The sequence below is a fragment of the Montipora capricornis genome, chromosome 8, assembly GCF_036669925.1.
Source record: "Montipora capricornis isolate CH-2021 chromosome 8, ASM3666992v2, whole genome shotgun sequence".
NCBI classification, from domain to species: domain Eukaryota; kingdom Metazoa; phylum Cnidaria; class Anthozoa; order Scleractinia; family Acroporidae; genus Montipora; species Montipora capricornis.
In genome coordinates this window covers 49510315-49520314 of record NC_090890.1, presented here as the reverse complement: position 1 = coordinate 49520314, position 10000 = coordinate 49510315, and the positions used below count along the sequence as shown (strand labels likewise).

Here is a 10000-nt window from a genome sequence, read left to right as displayed (position 1 = left end):
CTTGACTCAATTGCTTTAACTGTAGATCTGGGTAGTCTTTGCTTTCTAGTGATGTAAACAAGATCGTGATCACTCATGCCAAGATGTAAGGTACCACTAGTTGCCCAGCGCTCAGGTCGGTTGACCAAGATAACATCAATCAAAGTCTTACTAGATTTAGTCACTCTTGTGGGTTTCTTTATTGTGTTCGTGAGACAATATCGATCACAGAAATCAACTAGGGGATTTGTCTCAGTATGCAAATTATTATCATGGATAGTGTGTAGCATATCAATATTCATATCCCCAAGCAAAACAATCTCACTCCTTGATGTTAACATTTTATCTGTCATAATACCACAGGCAGAAATGATGTCAGACACTTTGCATTTGTTAGGAGATCGATAACAAGCACACACATAGAACCACGAGTTAGCCGTCCCTTTGACGCTTAGACGGATCGATTGAATATTCTCGGGTTCAATTATGAATTGTCGGCGAGAGATTACTGAAGTATGAATGTAAGCAAGCAGTCCCCCAGCTCCATGTTTTATATCTCTGCGAATAATGCGATAGTGAGGGCTCGAAAGCAGCGAAGATGGCACCGATTTATCAATCTTGAATGAATAAAATGTCAAATCGACAATTCGTCAAAATTAAAGAAAAATCATATATAATGGTGAACAACTGGCAGCCAAATCGTAACATGTGACATTCGAGTTCTGTGAAGGAATTACCGTTGAAAGCAATATTTTTCTAACGAGCGGAATAGCGGCGGAAATATAGATATTCTTACCAACTATGACATTCGTACCTTCACTTCACTGTTTCTTGTCACCCCATTCAATCGGCCTTTTTTCCTGAGTAGAGTTAACGGTTATCAGCCATTGTACGTACGTTTGATCTTACATGGAAAATGAGTCCGCCAAATGGCGCTTTAGCTTAAAAATGTTCAGCGGAAGGCCAAGTTTTGTCAAAAAAAAATGAACGGAAAGGTTAAGAATTTTATAAAAAGATTATTCCATTCGCCCTTGCTAAATACAAAATTGGTCATAGCCACCCAGATGCTACTCGCCTTGCTGGCTATTTACACATCGTGGTATCCAAGGAGGGCTCAGCCCCAGTGTTAAGGAGACGAGAATGTCACAACGACGTTAATTATAGCAGCTTTAACACAGCCCAAAGTAAATATGGCCGTCTTCAACACAACAGGAGGCAGAGACATGCGCGCGCATCAACAAAACAAATTGTCGCAGGCACTGCCTGCTGGCGCAACCGCTTCTTCCTAAAATCTAACATAATCATTGAAGTACGAAGGAGGTCTGCGCTGTCTTTGAGGTCTTGGGCCAAGAGGTTCCGGAGATGACCATAGTGAGAAAACACAATTTGGTCAGTAGTAGCAACACTGGTGCACGGCTCCTCAGGGACGAAGGCGGGAGACAGGGTATGGGAGGAGACATCAAGCGGTGTATCAGCACTGGCCAAGGAAGAGAATTGCTTATCGTCAGAAGGCACGGTGGTAAGCTCTGGTGGCGCAGGGGGTAACCTTGGCGGTACAGGGGTAGAGGGTGCTGCAGGGGTTACAGGTAGAGGCTCCTCGTCCTTGTCTTGGTAAGCTGGAGGGCGTGGGTGGTTGGACACTACAACGGAGGGAGGCACAGGGTAGCACTCAGAAAACCTGACTTTGTAGGAAGTGGCTCTAAGTTGGGAGCCACAAAACTTCTTTACGAAACACCAGGGGGGACAGGGGGACAATATAGCGGTCACGAGCGTGTGACTGGTTCTTGACTGAGACGAGGTGGACAAGATCTCCAACTTAGAGTGGTGGTGAATTTGGGACAAGTTCGCGGCGGAGGTTGTTGGATTTCGCGTTGAAGGAGTGGTTAGAGGAACGCTGTTCATGATTGGCGAGTATAAATTGAGAATCGAACAATGGCAACTGCTCGTAGGTGAACTGGTTCCGTCGAGTCCACAATTCGCGAGACGATAAGCCGGAAAATCGAAGACGGGAGTTAAGGCATGCGATGGCGAGAGCGAGGGCGAGGGCGATGGCGAGGCCAACTTTACTAACCGGACGTTCTCCTGGTTCTTGGCGAATGAGTTTTTCTTCAAGTTAGCGTACAGCCTTCTCCGCGACAGGGATTCTTGTTCTTGTTCTTGTTCTTGTTTGTTCTTACACGTCCGACCTCGATTGTGACGTTTAAATGCTTAATTGAGTCATTTGTACTCATGGACATAAAGCCGGGAGCAGGATCAACGCATACAATCGCTCTAGGATCATCAAGAGGGTGTAGATCAATGATTAGTCGTGTGAGGGCGTCGTGGAGGGTGTCATGTCGCTCGCCTGGTATCAAACATGAAGCGGTGAAGGGTGTGGTGCATTCTCGAAGAACTAGGATCGAGTGAAGATGACGCTTGACGACGTTAGTGGCATAGGAGACTCCCACGACTTCAGGGGGTTCATCAAAAGATTGAGAGACCAAAGAGGAGGGAAGCGACAGAAGGGAGGTACAGGTGTGGCAGGCGGATGTCACGCGGGAAATGGCGCCGTTCACGTCGAAAGAAGAAGTGCGTACGGTGAAAATTTGGGCATGCCGCACAGCATGGGAACCGGAGGTTGTATCATCTGTAAGTTCGTAATGTATGATTTTAGAGTCCTGAATACGTACTTGGCACTTTGCAGGGCAGACAGTGATGTCATTGGTAATCAGGAAGGGTGTGCCTGCTAGAATGTCTACGTCTGGGTCGTCCACAACGATGGTGTCAAGAGCGAGTTGTTTTTCTGCAGGGGCTAAGATGAGGCGAGTTTCGCCTGCTACCGCTAAGGGAGTCACGCCGTCGGCCTCCGGGAAATACTTTTTAATGGGAGCACCGATAGAATAGGCCACGGATGATTTGATCAAAGTAGTCTCTGCGCATGTGTCAAGGGTGAGTCTAAGTGGATGATGCTTATCGAAATCCTTAAAGTGGGGCAACTGTTAAGTACTGACGCGACGTGAAACTGTACGGGAAGAAGTGCATGGGGGTGGTCGTCTTCGTCGAGGAAAGGTGAGGGTGTATACTCGGCGTATCCAGGCTCCTCATCATCAAGCGTAGAAGTTGGGCAAGAACGAGAGAGATATGTACGGTCCTCCGGAGGTAAATAGGAGCAAGCGCTTAGGAAGGGCTGGTAATTACGCCCTGCTTGTTTACATAACGGACAGGACTTTGGTCGCTTGTTGGAAGCCCATGGCTGTGGAGCCGGTTTGCAAAAAGGGCGAGGAGGTAAATGTCTGAACCTTACGGAGGTGGTACGTAGGAATTTAGTGTCAGCGGTACGGTAGAGCGAATCTCTTCGAGGGGGAGTCTGAAGCCTTAGAAGTTTCTGGTGTCAAAGACGCCAGTGTCCTTGAACTTAACTCTGTGCCTTAACGATTCTTTACGACATTAGGGAGAGCGGTGTGTATGAGCCTTAACCATGTTAAGACCACTAGATTTTCGAGTTTGGGCTCAGGTCTTCAGCGGCTGTAATGGTGTCACCGTGGTGGGTTATGTTGCTTCATCTTCGATGAAGGACATTAAAGGCTGAAATAAATCTTCTGGGTGTTCATCAACATCGAGCTTAATGCTAGAAAAATTAATCGCAAAAATGGGCACCAGTAGACTGGAAGCCATAGTGAGCCCTTAATGCTTGACAAATGGACTTCACGGATGTGGAAATTTTCACGCTGTTATTACGTGAAATGACGGGGCCAAAATTTGCTATCTGACCCAACATGAGTTCCAGGTGTACGTTCTTCTGATTAGCGGCACGTCGACTAGAGGCCGGGACGTCTTCTCCATCAGAAGTAAGTCCACTCTGGGGTGCAGTGGATGACGTTTTTCAGCCATGAAAAATTGTCTGCTAAAAAGGGGGCGAAATTGGGGTCCAGGGAGAGGGAATACTGAAGCCTGTCTCCATGCTTCGAATGTTGTCATAGATTCGTTTTCCGTGAGGGACCATTGTTTTGGAGCTCTGTTTGAATTCATTCATTCAACTTTCCTTTAGATTAGATGGTGTGCTGCTCCGAGTTCACTCAAACCACAGGATCGATTGACTCGTTGATGCTTGGAATTATTCAAAAGCGAGACTACTCTTGGACTCTCGGGCTTTTGGGCTTTCTGACTCTTGGGGACGTAGGTTAGTCAACGCTGCCACCACGCCAGTGTTAAGGAGACGAGAATGTCACAACGACGTGAACTATAGCAGCTTTAATACGGCCTAAAGTAACGATGGCCGTCAACAACACGAAACGAGGCAGAGACATGCGCGGGCATAATAAACAGAACACATTCCAGCAGGCAGTGCCTGCCGGTGCAGTTATAATAGTGTCATGAACTTGGATGTTGCATGCTACGATTGGGCTGCCTGTGGAGGCAACAATAGCTTGATTTTTGTTGTACATTTTTATCACTGATCTTCAGCTTTAGACAAACCTTGTTGTAACACCTCACTAGAACAGCAGCAAATTCATGCCCCACGTCTAAATCACGTAACCCACCCCCTCCCCTCCCCCCTTCTATTCCCCTTCAATGCCCCACCAGCTAATTGGGGAAACCACTCGTCGATTTTAAGCAAAATGCAAATGACAATAAACGAGTGCCTCAAATAGAGTGCTGGTCAAACCCATGAGTTGATCAGCGTTCTCTTACAAATTAGCAACTTAGGACAAGCACGAGCATACTTATAAAATGATTCGCCATAAGCCGAGACATTGAACTTTTCATGTCTAGGATTATACAGAACACGTTGATACCTCTACATTACCCTCCGAAGGGCACTCCTATAAAAGCATTAAAACATTAAACATCGTACGGAAACGAGAAGCAGAGGACATTCTTGTGATGTTTGCCGCAATGCTTGTTCACGGCAGCATGTGGCTTTTACACTGATGTTCGCGGAGGAGAAAGAAATGGGCTCCTTTTGGGCCCAAAATTTAATGGGTTGCTTTTACTGATTGAATGTACTGATTCATACCGCGGCCTCAAAATGGTGGATACGTACTTCTCCTAATGTAGCTATGGCAAAGGTGAAACCTATATGACAACTATTTTTCTACCAATGATGAAATGGTATATGAAGTGAATCATATATGAACTGCGGATGTGAAATACAAACGACATTGATTTGAATCTATTCATACCTCTGACCCAGTAGGCAGGAGAGCTTTATCGCTTGTGAAGGTTTTGTGAAGGAATTGAACAACCATGCTTCCAGTGTTGTTTGTCTCCTCTGCCACCTGTTGGAGTGCTCCTGAAGGAAGTTAATTAAACAAATACACTCGCACATTTCCCTTTAAGATCATAGGTATGATGATGGCAGTTTGTTTAAAGGCCCATTATGAACCTTGATGTAACTTGGTCGTATATTTTTGTTTCGAAATTGCGCTCCTGTTGAATTGTGGCTTTCGATTGGCCAGCTTTTTTTATCGAGCTTTTAAAGGAAGTCGAATATCATCAGTATCAGAACGAGAACTTGTTTCTGTTATTACTTGAGGGTCATTTTCTTCTGTATTCTTAGAATGATATGACGTTTTAGAGCCAATACGCTTTTGCGGGTCTGGTATATTTTACTTTGATTTTTCTCCCCGCTGGCCTTTACACAGAAAAAAAATATATTGAGTAGACAATCCTCTAAGAATCTATTATTCATATTGCTCATTGATCGGATGTTGTCACTCACTAAGGTGGGGTAGGGGAGAATTGCAACGCTCGGTTTTGTCTGCGGGTCTCAACGTGTGATTTCAACGATCGTGGTCAGTACAATAGCTGCAGTGGAAGACCAAGGCGTTACTGTATGATCGCTGCGGCCGCTGAAGACGTTTTTCGGCGATTGCAGCGATCATGTGGAAACCAGGCATTACCTGTGAGAGGGAACGAAGCGCCATATCGCTGCCTGTACTGACGCTTGAAGTCTCTCATTATTTCGTGCCGTACTCTTTTCTCCTGAACATTAATTAAAGCAATATTTAGTGAGGCTGGGTGTTTCAAAAGAATAACAAAGGGCACTGACGCTAATATGGGATTGTGTTATTAGCAAGGATTATTTGACAAGCACAATAAAATCGCACACTTTAAATTGGCCGACGCACGTGAATTGGTATGTGCACGTGCAGTAGAATGTGGTGTATCATGGTTGGCAGGGTAAATGCTCGGAGATATTACCTACACCAGACCAGATATTAGCTACACCAAGCTACTCTAAAAATCCGAGGGTAAATAAAGATATATTATATAAAGATATATGATTATGATATATGACACATTAAAAAAAAATTGGTCATCAAACGAAATGTCCTGCTATAAAACAACGTGATACAATAACGGTCCCTTTAAAAGCTCATAATATTATATTAAATAACAACTGTGTAAGCTCACTTTCCACGAATCAAAAGAGCCGAGTAGATACTCGGCCTTTATCTCATTACATCGGCCTGGCCCCAGTTGTTCAAACGATGGATAGCGCTATCCGCCGGATAAATCACTATCCAGTGGATAAGTCATAGCGAAACCAATTGCGCTATCCAATGGATAGTGATTTATCCGGTGGGTAGTGTTATCCATACAACTGGGGCCTGGTGCCTGGATATATATGTATTGTGTCAGAGACATCCCGTTACACTACTTACCGGTAGCTCAGCAATATGTAACAAAGAGGTCGCCCTAACACCAAAACCTATCCTGCTAATAGCGCCAAAATAAACGCAATGTTGAGTTGCATTACTACAAATATGAACTCACCGATTCTTCGTCTTCTTGTTTTTTCTTCTTCCACAAACACGGAAATAACTTTAGAAATGTAGATATGATGTTAAAAGGGACAGGTATGGGATCGTGATTAATATATGTCTGCATTCTAGCAGCTTTTTTAAATGCCCACTCCATTCGAGAATTGTCCTGAAAAAAAAAAGAAAGAAAAACTTGAACAGATTTATTTTAGGGAACCTCCACTCTTACGCTTGAAAGAACGCCTAAATTATAATGAATTAATTAAAGACAGGTTTACATATACTGACACAAGCATAAGCACTAGCGTAAGCACAAGAAAACTTGTGAACCGGTGCCTTGCAAACACAAACTCAAGCATAAGCATAAGCGGCAGCCCATGAATAGGAGGAGCACACAACTCCCACACTAAGCGCATGTCATGCGGCATTTTTACAAACCGATCTATTTTTGGACTACCTTTACCGCAAGAAACAAATACACTTACGGTTTGGTGACGCAATGGCGTCAAGCTACTTTCCCGTGATTGGTCATCGGGGCTCCTGCGGGAGTCTCATTCGCGGGAAATTCAATCTAAAAATAGATTGGTCTGTGAACACGCTGTGACAGGAATATAGGGCTGTTGTTATCTCTCTTATGCTTGAGCTTGTGCTTGCTTCGCTGAGTCAACCGTGTAAGCCGACGAACGCAAGAACAACCACCAATGCAACAAAATCGAAAACTTTTTCAACTTGACAATGGAACTACGCGACTTTATGAGACGACGGCGAACTTGACCCCAGGTTTTCAGGATTTGAGGCTCTGTGCTTGCCTGTGTCACTTTGTGCTAGCGCTTTGTGCGATTGTACAATAATTATCATCTAAGTAAAGTCGATGCTTGGTACCGTGGCAAGTGGAGGGAGGCGAAAGAGAGTGACAACAAAAGAATAGACAAGACGTATGAGATCATGACGAAGAGACCCAAAGCAACAATGGAACTTGCTGAGAAGAATCGAGTCAAGCGGTATTCGAACAGGCAATAACAGTTTGAACGAAAGCTACTGTTCACAAAGAACCAAAGTAGTTCCGTCTTCCGAAATCTTGCAGGTGAGACTGTTGAGACGATCCCACAGAAGGCTGACGAGACAGCGAAATTCTGGTAAGACCTCTGGGGCGTTGCAATTCAGCATGATGATGGTAGAGCAGTTATTAAATAATGTTGAAAGAAAGTTGTAGGGAAAAGTGCGAAAGCTAGAAGACATTACCGTCACAAAGTAGGATGTTGAGGACCAGTTGAAGACTCTGCCTAACTGGAAGGCCCCTAGGCCAGACGGGATACAAGGGTTCTGGCTGAAACACTCTATGAATGTGCATGCGCGAATCGGAAAACATCTTAATGAGTGTGTCGGATCTGGCAGTGTGCCGGACTGGGTGGTAGAAGGCGGAACGACCTTGACAATGAAAGATAGACTAAGGGTCCAGTTGTTGGTAACTATTGGCCAATCGCATGCTTAAATCTCCTGTGGAAGCTTTTAGAGGACGATATTTGCTGAGCAGGTTTATTTGCACCTTTCTACGAAAATGTTGCTATCTGAACAGCAGACACGATGCCGCAAAGGTTCTAGAGGAAACCAAAGAACATCTCGCGGTTGATAAAGCAGCGCTACGAACGTGAAAAAGGCGGCACACGAACGTATGCATGGATTCGGTTGGTTTTTTATAAATGCATACGATATGGTTTCACACTCTTGGGCACTTTAAAAGTGCCTGAGCACGTTTGGTGTTGCCCACATCATTATTCATGTCATCAGTTTCATGTAGCATGCCATTGTGGAACATCAACCTGTATGGCAATAACCAACATATGGCCTCTGCCTCTATTAAGAGAGGGATATTCTAAGGTGACTTTTTCTCACTTTTTCTCTTTGTCATGATCTTAATACCACTGTCGATGGTGTTACAAGAAACTGGTACTGGATATTCCTTTGAAAAAGTGGGGCCTACCGTCAAACATCAACTGCAAAGAACGAAACACAGATTGATTCTTTGTTGCTTGTCTTTCTTATAAAGATATAGGGATTTGGAATTAATAAGTGTCCTGTGCTGTCTTTGCAGCGACGCGTGCGCAAGGAGAGTCGCGGGATTAAACTACCATCAGGGGAGTCTATAAATGAATCAGAAGAAACTGGATACAAATATCTGGGAGTTCTTGAACTTGACTCTATTCTCGATGAACAAATGAAAGAATCTGTAAGGGAGTCATACATGAACACACATGTTGTTGAAATCTAAACTCAAGAGCCGCAACTTGATTATGGCCATCAATCCCTGGGCTGTCCTGGTCGTCAGATATGGTGCAGCAATTGTGGGTTGGAATAAAGTGGTAGAGTATCTTTCCAGTAGACAACCGTCAACAACCTGGGGAAGGAAAACGTCAAAGGGAAAGAGGAGTACAACGAAAGGATAACTTAGGAGAAAGTTGCTTTGAGGGAAGCTATGCCACTGCATGAGAAGTTCAAAAACGACACCAAGATGCTGAAGGCAGAGAGCTGGGATTGGTTGCCGAGGGGCGACCTGGAGCATTAAACTGAAAGTGGCTGCTCAGGACCGAGGGCCCGTTTCTCGAAAGTCCCGAAACTTAACGAGCCATTTTCGGGAGTCACAGTTCCCTCTGTATCTCAAGAACGGAGAGGATTTGAGTAGTCAAACTTTACAATCAGTTTGCATTTTGTTGCCTTGAAAACATGTTAAAAGATCAGCGTTTCTGAACAAGCGTTTGGCAGGTTCACAAATGGCTTTTCGGGCCCGAAAAGTTTTCCGGACGTTCGAGAAATGGGCCCCAAGCCTGAACGCGAACTCTGTCAGAAAGAATATCTACCACCCAGTGGAGTCGGACAAGTGCAGATTGTGCGGGGAAAAGGTTGAGAACGTGACATATCCTCAGAACCTGTAAAAAAGGAGCCCAGGAAATATGAACACAAATTGATGAAAACTTAAAAAATGTCAGCTTCCATGCAAATTAGAATCCGAATAGAGTTTGACAAACGGATTCGTGCATGAATTCAAGATTTGCCTTCATGTTTCAGCGATAACAGTTCCAGTTTTACAACTATGATTGCATATTTTGAACGAGAGACTGATTCCCCTAAAAATGCTAAGGTTCTAGATCCTCTCTCTGTAAAACGGTCACTTTTTATTATTTAACTTAATTTTTTTTTTTTTAAATTTTAATAGTTGTTTTTGTAATAGAAGAATTTGGCTGTCACTTCTGTTTCCCAACAGAAAAACTTTCGTCCTG

General features: G+C 44.2%; 2 protein-coding genes and 1 long non-coding RNA gene across 3 annotated transcripts in view; all 3 read right to left on the bottom strand.

Moving 5' to 3' along the window:
• LOC138060576 (transient receptor potential protein-like) overlaps positions 1-10000 on the bottom strand; it is a 209190-nt gene that overhangs the window by 156843 nt on the left and 42347 nt on the right. The window lies entirely within an intron of this gene.
• The window catches only part of LOC138060578 (uncharacterized), a 91660-nt gene that overhangs the window by 76202 nt on the left and 5458 nt on the right, over positions 1-10000 (bottom strand). The window lies entirely within an intron of this gene.
• LOC138060579 (uncharacterized) overlaps positions 6739-10000 on the bottom strand; it is a 3993-nt gene continuing 731 nt past the window's right edge. Inside the window, exon 2 of the long non-coding RNA XR_011134384.1 lies at positions 6739-6894. This is a non-coding gene — a long non-coding RNA (uncharacterized lncRNA). The remainder of the gene's footprint in view (positions 6895-10000) is intronic.